General features: G+C 51.4%; 1 protein-coding gene across 2 annotated transcripts in view; it reads left to right on the forward strand.

Moving 5' to 3' along the window:
• The first annotated feature begins 4,439 nt into the window (after nt 1-4,439).
• Nucleotides 4,440-6,004, forward strand: part of UBTF (upstream binding transcription factor, RNA polymerase I) — a 16,442-nt gene continuing 14,877 nt past the window's right edge. The window contains exon 1 of one of the 2 annotated variants that reach the window (XM_012803090.2): nt 4,440-4,915. The gene's annotated coding sequence lies outside the window, so the exon portion shown is untranslated. Of the gene's footprint in view, nt 4,916-5,134; nt 5,362-6,004 lie in introns of those variants that run through there. The other variant, XM_023511306.1, reaches the window with a different exon arrangement.

Below are 6,004 nucleotides of genomic sequence, written 5' to 3' on the forward strand. Positions count from 1 at the left end.
CACTCCGCAACCGATTTAAGATCCAGCAGGCAGAGATGGAATGTCTGGTCTCAAACTCCTGGCCTCAAGTGATCCTTTCACCTCAACCTCCAGAGCTGCTGGGATTCTAGGCAGAAACCACCACAACTTGCCTGAAGATCTTAATAGTAGAATCTCTGTAAGTTGACCACCAATGTAAGGGACTATCATAAACTGGTCAGCATACAGAGGTGGTCAACATAAGGAACTAGGCCTACTGTGCTGATACATACATGTGGTGCATGTCTAGTCTGTCAAAATTAGGTCAATTTAAGGAGGAGGTCAATGTACGGAGTTCTTCAATTCTGGAGGTGGTTTTGTCCTTGTTAATGTTTCCAGTTTCCATTCCTAACATTGCCATCACATGGTAGATAATATTACCAAATGAGGAAATAGAAGCAAAGGAACTGTAAAATTTCTTTTGTAGTATTTTTTTGCTTAATCATTTGAGAGTATGGTTCTGTGGAAAATTTTTCTGCTTTTATAGTGGTGGGAAAGTAGAATTGACTGTGTAGCTAAACTTGAATGCTAACTCCATAAAATAAAGAATATATATTAAAAAAGAAAAAAAGAAAAAAAGACTCCCCTGAAAAATGAGTCTTTATACCACTATCTTAAATAAAAATTTTAACATAGAACATTTACAATACACATTAAAAATATGAAATATTGGCTTGGCACCTGTGGTTCAAGTGGCTAAGGTACTAGCCACATACACTTGAGCTGGCAGGTTCGAATCCAACCTGGGCTCACCAAACAACAATGAAAAATAGCCAAAAAAAAATAGCTGGGTATTGTGGCTATTGTGCAACCAAAAAAAAATAGCCGGGTATTGTGGCAGGCACCTGTATTCCCAGCTACTTGGGAGGTGTAGGCAGGACAATCGCTTGAGCCCAGGAGGTAGAGGTTCCTGTGAGCTGTGATGCCACAGCACTCTACCCAGGGTGACAGCTTGAGGCTCTGTCTCAAAAAAATAAAAATAAAATAATAAAATAAATATATATATATGTATATATAAAATATTCATTACAAAATTTTACAAAATATTTACAAAATATTCTCTGTGTTTGCCACCTCTTTATAAAATGTTGTGATGAATATTTTGTAAATAAAGAGACATTTAGCTACAATTTCCCATGTTCCCTATGTATGGTGACTTTTTGGACACTAATATCTGTGTACTATTTAAAGTTACTCCTTGCACACTAGGAAAGAATTAAAATCCCACATTTTGATTAATGCCTTCCAGGCACTCTGGGTTTTATATGAGCTTGGGCTTGGATGCTGGCAACCTGTGGAAGGGCTGGAGCCAAGCGGAGATTGCATAGCTAGGATTATGCTTTGTCACCAGCCTGGGCTAGGGTTATTGAATGCTGAGGCTCTGCTTCAAGACACATGCCAGTAAACTGGAAGAGGGGGAGGAAGACAAATTGGAAGCAGGGGCAAAGAAAAAAGGCCAAGGGCAGATTCTCTCACACTCTGGCATGTAACCAGAGTCCTGGACTCCTGACCTCACCACAGATGCAATAGATGTAATACAAGCCAATTGGTTTCCAAGTGGGAAGGGTGCCAGCCATGATTTTTGCTGCCCAAGGAATCAATAATAATCATTCTTATGATTCATGTTCATCCTGTTTTATTCCAAAGCACTTTACCGAAAAGCCCGTTGACCTAGCCAAGAAGTTCAGGGCCAAGAACCAGGACACTTGGGCTCTGGGATCTGTGTGTAGGTTTGGAACTTTCTTGGGGTCTCTGATTCCATATTCTCCCATTGTAACATGGCTAGTGACATCTGTGGAGTGTTTTATAGTTTTACATATATCATCTCATTTGACCCTCCAATTCCTGATGAAGAAAGTGAAATAAATAGAATTTTTTTTTTTTTTTTAAGTAGAGCCAGGGTCTTGCTATGTTGTCCAGGCTGGTCTTGAACTGCTAGGTTCAAGCAATTCTCCTGCCTTGGCATCCCAGAATGCTGGCGTCATGAGATGCCACGCCTGGCCTAGAATCACAATTCTAATTTTACAGATATGGAAACTAGTCACCTATGGAACTAGGTGAGGTTAAGTTGTGTTCAAATACAAATATTATGAAGACAGTGGGGGCTGGGTGCAGTAACTTATGCCTATAATCCTAGCCCTCTGGGAGGCTGAGTGGGAGGAGCCCTTGAGTTTAGGAGTTTAAGACCAACTTGACCAATATGAGACTCATCTCTACTAACAATTAGCCAGGGATAACTGTAGTCCCAGCTACTCAGGAGGCTGAGGCAGGAGGATTGCTTGAGTCCAGGAGTTCGAGATTGCTGTGAGCTAGACTGAGGCCATGGCACTCTAGCCCAGGCAACAGAGACTCTGTCTCCAAAAAAAAAAAAGGGTGGGGGGCAGCACCTGTGGCTCAGTGAGTAGGGCGCTGGCTCCATATACCAAGGGTGGTGGGATCGAACACGGCCCCAGCCAAACTGCAACTAAAAAGAAAAAATAAAAATAGCCAGGCCTTGTGGCAGGCACCTATAGTCCCAGTTACTCAGGAGGCTGAGGCAAGAGAATCTCCTAAGCCCAAGAGCTGGATGTTGCTGTGAGCTGTGACGCCACAGCATTCTGCCAAGGGTGACAAAGTGAGACTCTGTCTCTTAAAAAAAATAAAATAAAATAAAAGGGTGGGGGCTGGGACTTTTGATTCCAAACCTTTGGTCCTTTCCCAGTCAAATCAATAAAGTTAGCTGTATACCAAATTTCAGTGCAGTGTGAGATGATTCAATCCTACACAAATACTGTGTATGTTTCAAGCACTGATCTGGGTTTGTGGAGCTGAAACTTGTACAACGGAGACTGCTCTTTTAAAAAAGAAAAAAGATGAATATGAAACTAAATATAGAGCTTTGGACAGACCTTGCAAGTAAAGGGCCTTGAAGCTTAAACTTCATTAGCATCACAGTAAATCTGCCTCTTCAACATGCCAGTGCCATCTAAAAAAAAAAAAAGACATGGGGGGGTGACCCCCATGGTTCAGTGAGTAGGGCGCGGCCCCAGGCCCCATATGGAAGGTGGCGGATTCGAACCTAGCCCCGGCCAAACTGCAACAAAAACATAGCTGGGTGTTGTGGCCTGCGCCTGTAGTCCCAGATACTCGGGAGGCTGAAGCAAGAGAATCGCTTAAGCCCAGGAGCTGGAGGTTGCTGTGAGCTGTGATGCCACAGCACTCTACCGAGGGCGATAAGGTGAGAGTCTCTAAAAATAAATAAATAAATAAATAAAAATAAAAACCAGACACACCAGGTCTTGACCAGATTTTCCTCCCGGTTTTTGAAACGTGGCAAATTGGGATGTGAAGTCCTGGGAAAGGAATCTCTTCTCCTAGGAGACAAGAGGAATTACAGCAGAAGCAAAGAGGGCGGTGTGAGGATGGAGAAGGCTGCGACAAGGGACCGACCAAAGGGGCTGAATGACCCAGCTGGCCAAGATGTGGGCAGGAGCAGTGTTGGTGTGAGAGACTAGCCACCTGGGAGCCAGGAATAATGGCGCTGCCAAGAGCGGTAGCTCAGACCGTAGGCTAGGTCTGTTGAAAGCAGGAGTCCTTCAGATTGTCTTCTGGCTCCGTGTACTGTCCTGATAACCTCTGAGAAGGGGAAGCAAACACAGACACCACAGCCGTGGCAGCTGGAGGGTAGATGGTGGTCCTCGCCTAGCTCTTTCTATCCTGGGCCCGCAAGATAGTGGACTGCGGGAGACCTAACCGAAGGTTAACCCCGCTGCAGCTCCAGCGCCGAGGCCGGGGTGCCGGGCTCCCCTCGCGGCTCCCCGCCACCGCCCGGGGGCAGCGCCTGCGGCCTGCTTTCCCAGGGCTGGCCGAGCCTTTTTGACAAGCTGATTGCGTGGCAGGGATTGGCTGGTCCGGGCGTGACGCCGGTAACAACAAAGGTGGAGTTGGAAGAAATTAGATTAAAGGAGAGAAAAAAAAAAATTAAAGGGGGAGCTGGCAGGGGACAGGAGGTAGAAGACTGAGGGGGTGATGTGCGAATGGCGGTCTTCGGGTACTGACTCCCACCTCCAAGCTTCTTCCCAAAAACCCACCGGGATTTTGCTCTTTATCCCCACCCCAGCCCAGTTACCGGAGCCGGGGTAGGAGGGATGGCTGCCGCGTCTCGAAAAATTCCCCCAACTTCCACCCTGACACCTTCACTGCGACCCAAGGGGAGAACTTTTTGCCCGGACTCCTCGGATCCTCAGCCCGGCGAAAGTGTGGAGGCATTGAGAACGACGAGAGGCTCGCTCTAAAACCCGGAAGGCCCTCGCTGGGCATGGAGATCGGACGAGCAGGGGTGCTCCCCCGGTTTTCCGATGTGTTGCAAATCTAAAGAGCTTCTTTCTTGGCTTTTTTTTTTTTTTTTTTACACACACCCCCTTGGCTTCAAGGTTGCAAAAGCAAAGAGCAATAAAAAAAAAAAAACGAAAAAGAAAAAACTGCGCACACACTCAGATACACTCCAGTGGCGACAGGGGAGAGTTGGAAAGACGCAGGAGAGAAGCTGGAGGCAGGAGGCAGCGGGGATGGAGCGATGGGAGCGGGAAGCAGGCAGGTTCCCTCGTAAATCCCCCACCAGCCTCACGCCGCCTCGCCGGCCCCGGCAGGGGAGCGAGAAGCCGGCGAACAGATGGAGTGGAGCTCGTTCTAGGCAGCGGGCTTGGCCGGAGAATGGAGGAGCCACCAAGCGACCGGCTGATTGGAAGAGAAACGCAGAGCGATGGAGGCGGGGGTAGGAGGACGATTTCTCTGCGGGGACTGGCAGCCGCGTACACGCCCGGGTCGGGCGCTGCAGAGCTTGGCTGGCTTTCAACCCGCGCTCGCCGGCTCCAGCCCCGCGCGCCCCCACCCCCAAGCCCTCACGGCGGCTCCGCAGGTGAGTGTGAGCTGGGGGCAGAAAGACTCAAAAGTATCAACACGCCAGCCTTGTTTTAAAAGAAAAAAAAATGGAAAACATTTTTCTTTTTCTTTTTATTTTCATGCAGCCCCTAGAGCGGTGGGAGGGAAGGGGTGAGGCTGAGCCGCCCGGAGGAGGCGGAGGGGCCAGGCGAGGCCAGGGTGGCCCGGGAGGCGGCGGCGCCGAGGCGGCTCTGACGGGCGAGCGCTCGGAGCGGCGCTGCGCTGCGCCGAGGCGGGCGGGCGGAGCGGGGCGGGCGGAGCGCGGCGCGTGGGGCTCGCCATTAGCCGTCGCTCCGCTTCGCCATCTCGGGCTTTGTCTGGCGACTGGCCGCCCCAGCGTCGGCTGCGGCGGAGCTGCGGCCCGGCTCTTCAGCCCGCCGCGCTCCCAGGTGCCCCCGGCCTCCGCTCCCATCCACACGCTCGGTAAGTGAGCCCCGAAGCCGCAGATTTCGGGGGAGAAGGGTTGCTACGAGTAGTAGCTGAGCGGATCTCCATGCGCCCGGGCAGGCCTGGGGAGCCATGCCGGGCTGGATTGAACCGGCTCCCAGAGCAACTCGTCTGCCGGAGCCCGTCGCTCCCTCACCGTTTCCAGGGTGTTAAGAACCAAAGGAGATTTTGGAGGGGAGATAGGGGTGACTTTTTCCCAAAAAATTTCGTGAGTGCCGTTCGGCAGTGCGGGGACCGCGAAGTAGGCGCCAAAGCCTGGCGCGGCGATCGGCGTGCGTGCGCCCCAAGCCGGTGGCTACGCTCCCGGGGATGAGGGTGGGCGCTGACCGCCCGCTCCGAGAGGTGGGAGAGAGGAGCGAGAGCTGGCCTGAAAGCCCGACTCAGAGCTAGGAGGACCTAGGGCAGAGGTCCGGAGCAGGCCTGCGAAAACCCCCCGAGTCTCCTCGGCCGCCTGGGGGCCTTCGGGCACTCTCTCCTCGACCGCGCCTCAGCCCACCCTCCCTCTCCGGCGGAGCCTGCTAGTTCTCTCGCGGGTCTGGCGAGGTCGCTCTCGGCGCCTGCCCGCCTCGGCTCCGAGCCCCGCCGCCATCCGGGCGGCTGCATGTCTCCCTGCTCCGGC

The sequence above is a fragment of the Otolemur garnettii genome, unplaced genomic scaffold, assembly GCF_000181295.1.
Source record: "Otolemur garnettii isolate 467f Iridium unplaced genomic scaffold, OtoGar3 scaffold00018, whole genome shotgun sequence".
NCBI lineage: Eukaryota > Metazoa > Chordata > Mammalia > Primates > Galagidae > Otolemur > Otolemur garnettii.